The following is a 13,786-nucleotide window of genomic DNA, read 5'->3' on the forward strand; positions in this document are numbered from 1 at the left end:
AATCAAATGTGACATAGGAAAGTGGGAGCAAGAAGAGCAGGCATTGTTACCCTATTTATAAGAATAAAGGACAGACTAATTAACAGGTTGGGGTTAATTATTTTCTTTCAAATATTTCTTTATCAGATAATATGAATAATTTTGGCATTTAATTTACTTGGTTTGCATCTACTTGGGGTCATCACAACTGTTTAATGAACATTTACTCTGCTTAAATCCCAGTGTCAGGTTTATCAGCCCAGATCTGTGGAGCATAGAGGGTAGCTGGAGAACAAAACACTTACAGAAACAATGAGATAAGACTCAAGCAAAGGAGGTAAGGCTTAGGTTTCTAGTTCCAGAGAGCAAAGTGAGCACATGCACTTAATTCTCATTCCTCCTCAGACCCCACAGAAATGACCATAAAGATGTTAATAATAAATAAAAAAAACTAAAGCCACAGCAATGAAGAGAAAACATCAAATAAGATATTTCAGCACATTTCTAGTATAAGAGACGGCAAATGGAAGTGCATTAATGCATAAAGCAGAGCAGAGGAAGCCCATATATCCCAAACTGTACCACTTAGAGTATCACCAAAATGCTGCCACAGGTGTGGGAGTTGATCCACCAAATAGAGGGGCCCCAGAGGGGCATCTGGTTTGCAGGCACAATGGAGGGCAGATGGGAGAAGTGGGGTGTGACACAGAACTGATGAAAGGCCACAGTGGCCAGCGTCATGCCCCACACAGAGAACCACAGTCAGCAATAAAACCAAGTTTTTCTCTTAATATATTGAACAAACTGACTGGCGCAAGTTAATGCTTCCAGTGTAGGCAAGAGCCTCCTCAAAGTTTCCCCTTCACATTCTGGCATTTGGCAAGAATGATGAGGGTCTGATCCCTGAGAGACAAAACTCCTAATCACATCTCCCTCACCTCTTGTTGAGGTGGTGTGGGGGCAGACCACTTAAGACACTGAGACACTTAAGTGATCTGATACAATCAGATCATCCATCACATTAATATGACTGGATAAATGAAGATCATCAGGTAGGTGACAAAATAACCAGCATGAAGAAAGAGAAACATCACATTAATGAAAACACAAAAATTACCTTGGATATTACATTTAGTGAAATAAGCTAGACACAGAAAGGTAAATATTGTATAATTTCACTTATATGAGGTACCTAAAATGGGCAAATTCATAGAGACAGAAGACAGAATAGAGGTTATCAAGAGCTGGAGCGTGGGGAGAAGGGGGAGTCATTGTTTAAGGGGTAGAGAGTTTTTGTTGGGAATGACGAAAAGGTTTTGGGTATAGACAGTGGTGATGGTTACACAACATTGTAAATGCATTTAATGCCAACGAACTGTACACTTATGAATGGTTAAAATGGTAAATATTATGTTATGTATATTTTGCCACAATAAAAAAAAAGAAAAAAATTACTCTGGAGATTTAACAAATGGCACTTTGACAACTGGATATTCACATGCAAAGAACCAAGTTGGATCCCTACCTCACACTATATACATAAATTAACTCAAAATGGATCAGAGACCTAAACATAAGAGCTAACCCTATAAAATTCTTAGAAGAAAATATCAGCATAAATCTTCATCACCCTGGATTAGGCAATGGTTTCTTAGATATGACAGCAAAAACACAAGCAACCAAAGAAAAAACATATAAATTAGACTTCATCAAAATGGAAAACTTCTGTGCTTCAAATGACACCATCAAGAAAGTGAAATGACAGTCTACCAAATGGCATAAAAAATTTGCAGATCATATAAGGAACTCATATTCAGAATACATAAAGAACTCTTACAATACAATAATAAAAAGACAAATAACCCAATTAAAAAATGACACTGTATCTTAACAGACATTTCTCCAAATAACATAAATACAAATTGCCAATAAACACATGAAAAGATGCTCAACAACATTAGTAACCAGGGAAGGCAAAAAAAAAAAACCCACAATGATATACCACTTCTCACCCATTAGAATGGCTATAATCAAAAAGACAGATAATCACAAGTATGGACAAGAATGTAGAGAAATTGGAACCCTCATAATTTGCTGGTAGGAATACAAAATAATGCAGTCACTTTGGAAAACAGACTGGCAGTTCCTCAAAATGTTAAACATAGAGTTAGCATATGACTCAGCAATTCCATAATGTCCAAGAAAAATGAAAACATGTCACACAAAAACTTGTACACAAAATTTCATAGCAGCAATATTCATAATGGCCAAAAGTGGAAACCACCCAAATGTCCATCACCTGATGAATGGATAAATAAAATATGGTGTACACATACAATGGAATGTTACTTTGCCCTAAAAAGGAATGAAGTACTGATACATGCTACAACACTGATGAATTTTGAAAACATTATGGGAGTAAAAAAAGCCAGTCACAAAATATCACATATATGAAACCATTTATATGCTATGTCCAGAATAGGAAAACCCACACAGACACAAAGTAGATTAGTAGTTGCCTCGGGCTAGGGTAGGGAGAGAGAGAAAGGTTGAGGAAAGTGGAGAGTGACTGTTAAAGGGTACAGGGTTTCTTTTGGGGGTGATGAAAATGTTCTAAAATTGATTGTGATGAATATACTAAAAATTATTGAATTGTACACCTTAAATTAGTGACTTGTATAGGATGTAAATTATATTCCAATAAAGCTTTTATTAAAAAAAAAGTTCAATAAATGATAGCTGTTATTGTTTTATACAATTACTCTGGAGAAAAAAGATGTTTCAAGAACAGAAGAAATCTTAACTCCAAATTTTACTTACAGAAAGACTTACAGAGAGAAAGTATCTATTGAAAAAAGGGAAATGGGAACAAGATGCGTAGACTCAGTTTTCCCTCCTACTCTAATTACAATTTTTTACCCTGGAAATAATCAATGGATAACAATTAAAGGACTCTGAAAGCTGGAAAGAAGAAGGTAGACTGGACTGGCTAAGAACCTCAGGACTTGAAGAATGGCAATACAGTGCGATTCCTGAGATCCCACATATGCTGGGCTGAGCACCAGGGAATCCTGCAGCCTGACACAACAGGCATAGACAAAAAAATAAACAAACACAAAAACAATAAAAGTCTGTTCTCTCTGGCGAAAGGACTGGGAAACAGGAAGCACAACAGAGACCAAGTGGGGACCCCAACCCTAGTTCCTCAACTGAGGTACTTGTTGGCCAATTTGCCTTTAGCAGCAACTGCAAAGCCCTAATGGGCCCACCCAACCTCTGCTTCACAACCAGGGCACTGGTGGGCCAATACAACTGTAGCATCAGCAAAGAAGCCCCAGTGAGCTGTCCAGATCCCTGTTTGGCAAACCAGGCTTCAGTAGGCAGTCCAATTCACCTGCAGGAGCGGCAGTAAAGTTCCAAGAGCCAGCTCAACCCCTACTTCAGAACCAGGGCACCAGCAGGCAGTCTGATCCACCAGCAGCAGCAGCTCCACAGCAGTGACAAGCCTACCCAGCCCCAGTGCCACACCTGGGAACCAGTGAGTGGGCCGATCCACCCACACCAGCTCAGGCTGGTGTCAGGCCAGAGAGAAATGGCGTATTACCTATAGAAGAACACAAATTTGAATCGACAAGGGATTTTTCATCTGAAACTACAGAGGCCAGAGGAAGTGGTACAATAATTCTTAGTGCTGAAAGAAAACAACTGCCAATCAGGAGTCCTGTATATAACAAAAGTATCCTTCAGGAATGAAGGGGAAATAAAGACACTATCAGACAATGGAAAACTAATAAGTTCGTTAGCAGACCTACTTATAAATAATATCAAGAGAAAGCTATCTAAACAGAAAGAAAAGGATAAAATGTGGTATATACATACAATGGAATGTTATTTGGCTGTAAAAAGGAATGAAGTACTAATATATGCTACCAGATTGATGAATTTTGAAAACATTATGCAAGTGAAAAAAGCCAGTCACAAAATACCACATATTATATGAAACCATTTTTCCAGAAAGCTGAGACATTCAGAAAGGAAAGAATAATGGAATGGTAAAAGTTGAGATAAGCAGAACAGACTCTCCTTTACCTCATGAGTTTCTTTAATCAAATTTTATGGTTGAAGCAAAAATTTTCACACAACCTGATGTGCTGCTCAATTAATGCAGAAGAAATACTTAAGAAAATTATGCTTAAAAAGTGAAAAAGGGAAAGAAAACTAAACGGAAGTAAAGTTTCTACACTTCACTTAAAGTGGTAAAATGTTGATACAGTAGAGTTTTGATAATCTAAGTATGTATATGGTAATTCCTAGAGCAACTACTAAGAAAATTTAAGAAAGCAATACACTAAAAAACATTATAAATAAATCATAATGGAATTCTAAGAAACGTCAAATAAGCCACAAGATATCCTTCAGTGGGTGAATGGTGAAACGATGGTATAGTGATACCATGAAATACTACTAAGCAATAAAAAGGAACAAACTTCATAACACGCAGCAATTTGTATCAGTCTCATGGGAATTATGCTGAGTGAAAAAAAACAATTCCAAAAGGTTATATATCATATAGTTCCATTTATATAACATTCCTGACATGACAAAATTATAAAATGGAGAACAGATTAGTGGTTGTCTGGGGTTAAAACTGGGGGTGAGGGAGTGGGTGTGGTTAAAAAGGGGTAACACAAGGAAGCCTTATTATGATACGGTGATGGTACAATTAAGTATCTTGACTATGATGGAGGTTACAGAAAGCTACACATGTGATTAAAATGGTCAGAGCTCTACACACACACACATACACACACACGAGTGTATGTATAACTGGTTAAATCTGAATAAGCTTTATAGACTGTACCACTGTCAATTTTCTGGTTTTCTGTTGTACTATGTAATATAAGGCATTAACATTGTGGAGGCTGAGTGAAGGATTCACAGGCCCTCCCTGGACATTTCTTTGCAATTTCTTGTGGATCTGTATTTATTTCAAAATAAAAAGTTAAAAAAAGTTTTTATTCAATTGATACCTCAAAAATTTTTGACTCTCCAAATTTGTAGTAATTGTGACAATAATTTTAAATAAAAACTAGAAAGCTATGAAAATGAGAACAAGAATGAGCTATTAGATATTAAAATGTGACTGAAAAAAAATTCAACAGAAGAGCTGGAACAAAAAGTTAAGGAAGATTCCCTGAATGTAGAGCAAAAGAAAACACAAAGAAATAGAAACCATATGAAAAAAAAGAAGAGATTCAGAGGATCACTCCTTTAGGTCTAAGATCTCACTAATAAGAGCACTAATAGAAAGAATAGAGAAAATAAAGAAAAGGAAATTATCAAAGATATAATTTAAGAAAATTTCCCACAACTGAAGAAAGTCACAAAATGAAAGGGGCAACCAAATGCCAAGCAAAATAAATGAAAATAAGATTCATACAAAAACAGGTTCCCATGAAATTTTAGGACATCAAAAATAAGGACAAGTTCCCAAAAGGAGATGACCCAAAAAATGTAGTTTTATTACATCGTTTAAAGTTATAAAGGTGATAAATAAAAGAACTAAAAATAACTACTAAATATTGGGAGATTAAGATGGAAGGGAGGTTGGGGTATACAAGTGATCTTTCCAAAACAAAGAAACAACAGATACTGTGTAAAGGTAAAACATCAAGCACAGGAGTTACATCTACATTATTCAGAAATTTGGAGACAGAGGTGAAAACAGATATAGATTTAAAAAAGGCTTTTCTAGAGATGGAGAAATGGTGGAATGGTTAATACTCCCAATGGATTGTAATGCAATTGCACTGTAATCTTATCTGTATTATTTCACATTTTACAATATGCATTTATGTAACTTTTTTTTTTGGTGAGGAAGATTGGCCCTGAGCTAACACCTCTTGCCAATCTTCCTCTTATTGCTTGAGGAAGCATGGCCCTGAGCTAACATCTGTGCCCGTCTTCCTCTATTTTGTATGTGGGTCACTGCCACAGCATGGCTTGATGTGTGGTGTAGGTCCGTGCCCAGGAGCTGAACCTGTGAACCCAGGCCACCAAAGCAGAGCGTGCAAACTTAAGTACTATGCCACCAGGCCGGCCCCTGCGTTTATATAACTTTTATATGTAGTCAAAGAAAAAGGCACTGCATGGGGCTTGGATTTTAAGGATTCTGACTCAAAAAGAGGCCAGGGTTTCAGGATGAAGGTTGCACTAAGTGTGGAGGTCTGGGAGTGGTTGAGGGCAGGGTGTGATATTAGATCAACAATTCTGCGAAGGAAGAGCAGGGAGAAATTTGGAGAAATTGCAGGATATAGGTGAAAAACAAGGAACTGAGGTGACCGTGTGGGGCCTCGAATGTCGGGATATGGAGTTTAGAATCTATCGTGTAGGTAGCAGAGAGTCAGGGAAGGTTTTAAGCAGAAAATAACATGAATGCACCCACGCTTTATAAGATCATGTGTTCTCAAGCACAGATGATAAACAGGAGGAGAGACTGGAGACAAAGAGATTATAGTAATCATCCCATTGAGCAGTAATAAAGTCTGAGTGGTACATGGCAGTGCGGATGAATATGAAGAGACAAATGTGGATGTTACTGCGAAGGCAAAGCCAATATGACAATCAACTGAATACAGAAGCTACTGGTGTGAGAAGAGACTACTGCAGTCCTTTCTTATCCAAGATAGGGACTGTGGAAAGAGGGGCAGGTTTGAAAAGAGAAGACAACAAATTTGGCATTAGAAATGTTGGCTTTTACTTCTTTTTAAATTTTTTAAACCACTGTATTGAGAAATATGCACATACAAAAAGCTGTGCATATTTAATGTATACAACTTGATGAGTTAGAAATAAGTATACAACCAGAAACATCGGGTTTTAAATACTAGATCTGTGGAGAGATGATTACCAGGTAGTTGGAAATTCAAGTTTAAATATTAGGAAAGAATCACAATTAGAGAAACAGATTTAGAGATATCTGCATGAGAAGTCCACTTCAGGACCACTAGGACAGGTCCTGAAGCTACAAAAATGAATAAAACATAGTTTCTTATCTCTAGGAGTTTACATTTGAAGACCTCCAAAAGGTTTTTTTCTTTTTTGGTCAGAATCTCATAATACGTTCAAGTATATCTGCTATTGCTTACAATGCTTTTCTTTCTACTTCTCTAAACTTTACTTACAAAATGGGATTTGTTTTATTCTCTAACTAACATCAAGAGGAAACAGCAATTTCTGACTAAAGAGTGAGTAGTGAGAAGGGTTACCCTAGATGATACCACACTTCTCCAACCTCAGTCTTACCCCCAGGTACAAAAGTATTCCCTTTTCCTGAAATGAATTTGCTACGGGTATTGTTAAGAAAATCAACAGTTCTCAATTTAGTCCTCAACGTTTTGGGTTTGCAATGTGCCAATAGCCCTATGCAAACTTGAAGGAATGGACCTTTCTACAGTGCTAGCACACTCCCTGCTTTCTGGATTCTGGAAACTTCCTTCTGCCATAAACCCTTCTGTGAAGGAATGAGTTGATTCGGCAGGTCTGTGTTGTTCAAACCCTGAACATTCCCAAGAAAGGCATGTTTTCAGGATGGGCCCTTGGCCGGCTTCTTGGAATGTTCTGTCAGATAAGAAAGAGTGTTTTGCATGCCTGAGGCCTTGGGCCACAGCTTGTGCTGTGGTTTGTCCAGAGGGTTTCCCCTAACATTGTGGTTTATGGGGAACATCTGCTTTTTCTCTAAGGGGCTAGAGCTTGAATGACCGAGGTCAGTCATGCGGGTGCTGTACGCCCACAGGACTGACCCCCAGTGAAAAGCCTGGACACTCCAGCTTGAGAAAGCTTCCCTGCTTGGAAACGCTCTGCACGCTGTCACACGTGGCTGCTGCGTAACTGCGTCTCGCACGGCTCCACTGGGAGAGCACACTGGGTGGCTTGTGCCTGGTTTACCCAGACTTGCCCCACGTGCCTCTGCTGGTTTTACCCTGTACCCTTTCACTGTAATACACCCCAAGTGCAAGTACAACAGCTTCCGAGTCCCGTGAGTCCTTCTAGTGAATCTCTGAGGCTAAGGGTGGTCATGGGGACCCCGATACATCTTCCTTCCAAGTCTGGGATTTCACTCGTTTTCAGGAATTGTCTGAAATTTACTCCTCTCTATTTACTTTTTCCAACACTTGGCAGACTTTAAAGCACCTGGTCAACCCCCACACATCAGCTAATTGCAAAGTCTGACCTGGTCAATCATGACCAAGAGGCCACTGACACCATTTCAAGCAGAGGACTACATCTGACCTCTATATTTCGCCAGTCCATGTCACCCAAGCCAGCAATGGACATGGGCACGCCAGTCTTGGCTACCGCTTAAATGGCTGAGAAAGTGACAAGGGCACCTCACCATTTTATATCCTACCACAACAAAGCTGCCAGTAGGGTGGGGCATGACAGCTCCCCGCAATTTTCTGCTGCCAATCCTCCCCATCATCTCCCTCTCAGAAACCATACACAACTCTGCACAGACGTAATCTACCACATGGCTGCAGGAGACGAGCCTTTGTCCTTACCCTAGAGCAAGTCTCTTAGCTGCGATGTGGCTCCACCAGGGAGGCATGCCACAGATAATTTAATAGCAACATCAGAAAATGATTTCAATGTTAAAAAATACACGTAAAGCAAATTCTCTATAAAAGTCACTCTCACTCACTCTGATGTGCTTTCTTGAGTGAGAGAGAAAGAGCTGCAAGCATATTGGATGTCAAAAAATAAAAATAACCCACAGCCTTCCTTATAAGTATCAAGCATAAAAATTGTTTATATTGTTGATTTTGCTAGCCATGTGCTTTGATGTTCTCTGGCTCCTGCCCCCACACCTCAAATCTGTGACCTATTACTTTATTTTCTAAGAAAAGGATTTGAGATTTCATTGCCCTAGAGAAGTGGGTCACACATGTGAAATGCTATGTAAATGATAAACACTAGTCTTAAAATGGCTCCGAGTCACAGCACTGGGTAATATGAAGTTAAATGTATTCCCTATTTTATCATTTCTTCAATGATAAACTGCATGTCTCAAATCTGTACAGAATGTACACTTGTACTGCACTGACCCCAGTGGTAACTAAGATAAAGGCTAAATCCCCACCTTGTGTAGGAGCTAACAGGCCAGTGAAAAATTTCTATCACATATTAACATAGGGATTTTATGTTCTTGAGAAAATCTTAACATTTATTTACAAGTCTCCCAAATAGCTTCCCATCTATAAACCACAAGGAGTACTTAACATGTTTTGTTGAAGACCAGCAAAAGACTCAGAAATAGCGTGATAGAATGTAATGGAGCTGGTTGGCTCTCCTTTCTCTCATTAAAACAAACATTTATTTCTGTGTGTGTGTGTTTGTATATGTATGTTTTTTAAAATAAAAGGAGCATTTCAATTTTGTAGACATGTCTTCTATAAGTTCTGATGCTGTTCTTATTAAATAAATGTTAACTGCTTGGAATCCCAGGCACACACTCAAGTTCATTCCCTTTCTCCTCAGGCAGTTTCCATAATCCACAGCATTTTCATTTTAACAGTCCTCATTACTGGTATCATTTAATACTTGAGAGTTTGCTCAAGTCTACATCAATCTTGCTGATCCTGCAAACACTTATGTTGTTGACACAACACAATCTGAATCCATAGCTACTAAATGTAAAAAACTGAGAACTATTCCTTCACCCGACACATCACCAAGTACTAAGAAGAACTCTGTCAGTCACTTGTCCCGTCACAGAGACACAGCGCTGGAGAGACGTCAAGCACAGGGCCTTTCACCAGACCCCATTCCCTTCAATATGGTGCCGTCTCATCTATCTCCCTGCCTCCCATAGGTACTGCATCTTCTCAAAGACATTTGACACCTTAAGCTTACCCACTTTGAAGAGGAAAATGTGTACCTGGAAAACATCTTGTTAGACATATCTGGCTCATACTCCCTCACTAAAAAAGAGCCCTTTACCACAAGTAAATTTTAACTAACCAGAGACGGAGAATCTTCGCCCTCGGAAAAAGCAATAAAAACCCCTTCAGAATAAAATTTCTTCTTCAATTAAGCTTTAAATGTCTTTGAATGAGTCTAAATCAAGAAATAAAATCTCTCTTTACCTGATTGGAAAACTTCACGCTCACGTTACGTTGATTCTGTAGTGGGATATAGCGCTGAACAGGATCAATGTCTTTAGGACTGATTAATTCATCAGCTGAAAAAAAAGAAGGGAAATGACATTATCAAAAATGCATCTGTACAACACCATAATCCAACCAGACCTAATATATATCTATAGAACATTCCATTCAATAAGAGCAGAATATATATCCTTCTCAATGCAAATGGAACGTCTTCCATATGCTAGGCCATAGAACAAGTTTCAATAAATTTAAAAGGACTAAAATCATACAAAGTATGTTCTCTGACCACAATAGAATGAATTAGAAATCAATAACAGGAAGAAGTTTTAGAAATTCACAAATATGTAGAAATTAAACAACGTAATCCTAAATAACCAATGGGTCAAAGAAGAACCAAAAGGGAAATTAGAAAATACTTTCTAATGTACTTTCTGATGAGATGATTAAAATAATGAAGACATAACATAACTTATGGGATATAGGTAAAGCAATGCTCAGAGGGAAATTTGTATCTGTAAATGCTTATATTAAAACAGAAGAAAAGCCTCAAACCAATAACCTATTCTTCCACGTTAAGACAGTGGATGAAAAAGAGCAAACTAAGTCAAAATCAAGCAGAAGCAAGGAAATAATAAAGATTAGAGTGCAAATTAATGAAATAGAGTATAGAAAAACAATAAAGAATATAAATTAAACCAAAAGAAGATTCTTGAAAAGCTCAAAAGTTGACAAACCCTTAGCTAGACTGACCAAGAAAAAAAGAAAGAAGACAAATTACTAAATCAGGAATGAAAGAAGGAACATTACTACCACCTTTAAGGATTATAAGAGAATACTATGAACAGATGTACACCCAGAATTTAGATAACCCAGACGATATAGACAAATTCCTAGAAATACACATATTACCAAAACTGACTCAAGAAAAAACAGAAAATCTGAACAGATTTGTAACAAGTGACTGAAACTTCCCACCAAAAAAAAAAGCTCAGAACATATGGCTTCACTGCTGAAGTCTACCAAACAGTTAAAGAAGAACTAAAAGGAACCTTTCACCAACTTTTCCAAAAAATAGTAGGGAGAACACTTTCCAACTCATTCTAAGAGGCTGGTATTACCCAAACACCAAAACCAAAGACACCACAAGAAAAGAAAATTACAAACCCAAATCTCTTCTGAATATAGACACAAAAATCCTCAATGAAAATACTAGCAAACCAAAGCCAGTAACATTTTAGGATTACACACCATGACCAAGTGAGATTTATCCCACAAATGCAAGGATAGCTTAACATCCCAAATCAATACTTGCAATACACCATTTCAATAGAATAAAGGACAAAAAACTACATGATCATCTCAGTAGACACAGAAAACACATTTGACAAAATTCAACATCCTTTCTTAATAAAAAGCATTCAACAAACTAGGGATAGAAGGGAACTTCCTCAACCTGATAAAGGGCATCTATGAAAAACTGATGGCTAATATCATACTCATGATCAAAGAGTGAATGTCCCAAAGATTAGGAACAAGACAATGATGTCCGCTCTTGTCACTTCTATTCAACATTGTAATGGAGGTTCTAGCCAGAGAAATTAGGCAAGAAAAAGTAATAAAAGGCATCCAGATTGAAAAAAAGAAGTTACAATAATTAAGACAATGTGGTACTGGCATGAAGATAAGACACACAGATCAACAGAATAGAATCGAGAGTCTAGAAATAAACCCTTACATTTACAGTCAATTGATTTTTGACAAGGGTGCCAAAACAATTCAAGAGGGAAAAGAATAAGTTTTTTTCCCCCACAAATTGTGCTGGGACAACTGGACATCCAAATGCAAAAGAATGAAGTTGGACCTTCATTCCTCACACCATCTACAAAAATAAACGGAAAATAGATCAAAAAGTTAAACGTAAGAGCTAAAATTATAAAACTGTTAGAAGAAAATATGCATAAATCTTTGTGACTTTGAATTAGACAAAACTACGACATCAAACCATAAATGACAGAAAAAATGAGATAAATTGGATTTTGTCCAAATTATAACCTTTTGTGCCTCAAAGGACACCATCAAGAAAGCAGAATGTTAGCCCACAGAATGCAAGAGAGTATTCGCAAATCATATATCTTGTAAGGAACTTGTACCTTGAATATGTAAAGAACTCTTAAAACTCAATAATAAAAAGACAACCTAATTTAAAAATGGCCACAGTACCTGAATAGACATATCTGAATAGACATTTCTCCAAAGATTTACAAATTACCAATAAGCACATGAAAAGATGCTCAACATTAGTCATTTGCGAAATGCTTATCAAAACCACAATGAAATACCACTTCACATCCATTAGGATGGCTATAATCAAAACAGACAAGAAGAAGGGTTGGAGAGAATGTAGAGAAATTGGAACCCTCATACATTGCTGGTTGGAATGCAAAATCGTTTAGCCACTTTGGAAAACAGTCTGGAATTGCTCAAAATGTTAAACACAGAGTTACAATATGACTCACCCCTAGGTATAGACCATACATTTCACCTATTTAAAGTTTACAATTCAGTGGTTTTCCACCCCTAGGTATATCCAAGAAAGCTAAAAACATGTCATTTTATGAATGAAACAATGTCAAACAATAATTTGTACATGAAAGTTCATAGCAGTATTACTCATAACAGCAAAAACGTGGAAACAACCCAAATGTCTATCTCCTGAGGAATGGATAAATAAATCAGATGTGGTATATACATACAATGGCATGTTATTCCACCACAAAAAGTAATGAGGTGTTGATTGATACATGGATGAACCTTGCAAACAATGAAAAAAAGTGAAAATAGACAGTCACAAAAGGCCCCACATTATGAGTCAAGGTACATGAAATGTCCAGAACAGGAAAATCTATAGAAAATAGAAAGTAGATTAATGACTGTCTAGTGCTGGGGTGAGGAGTCAGCCTTGGTGGTCTAGTGGTTAAGATCAGGTGCTCTTCCACGGTCGCCCAGGTTCGTTTCCTGATCAGGAACCACACGACCCATGTCACAGTTGTGACACTGTGGCGACTGGGTGTTGCTGTGATGCTGAAAGTTATGCCATTGGTATTTCAAATATCAGCAGGGTCGCCCATGGTGAAGAGGTTTCAGCAGAGCTTCCAGGCTAAGACAGACTAGGAAGGAGAACCCGGCCACCCACTTCCAAAAAATCTGGCCACGAAAACACCATGAATAGCAGCAGAACATTGTCTGATATAGCCAGGATGCTGGGGGGAATGGGGGAAGGGTGAAGTGATTGGGGGGAAGTGGGGGGTGACTGCTAAAGGGTATGAGGTTTTTTGGGGGATGATGAAAATTAAATTAATTAACTGTTTGTAGTGACAGTTGCACAATTCTCTGTGAATATACTAAAAACCACCGAATTGTAAACTTTAAATAAGTGAAATGTATGGTGTGTAAATTATACCTCAATAAAGCTGTTCTAAAAATAATGCATTTGCATTCTCAAGGAAGGAAATCATTTCACTAAGGGGAGTCAAAGTGTCTGCTGATGCTAAATTCTACAATAGTCTTCTGAGATGGGGCGTTTTTCTGGGGCACTGACCAGCATGACGGTAATGTCTCCAACTGCTGCTATACTGTAA

This window comes from Diceros bicornis, unplaced genomic scaffold (assembly GCF_020826845.1).
Source record: "Diceros bicornis minor isolate mBicDic1 unplaced genomic scaffold, mDicBic1.mat.cur scaffold_97_ctg1, whole genome shotgun sequence".
Lineage (NCBI taxonomy): Eukaryota > Metazoa > Chordata > Mammalia > Perissodactyla > Rhinocerotidae > Diceros > Diceros bicornis.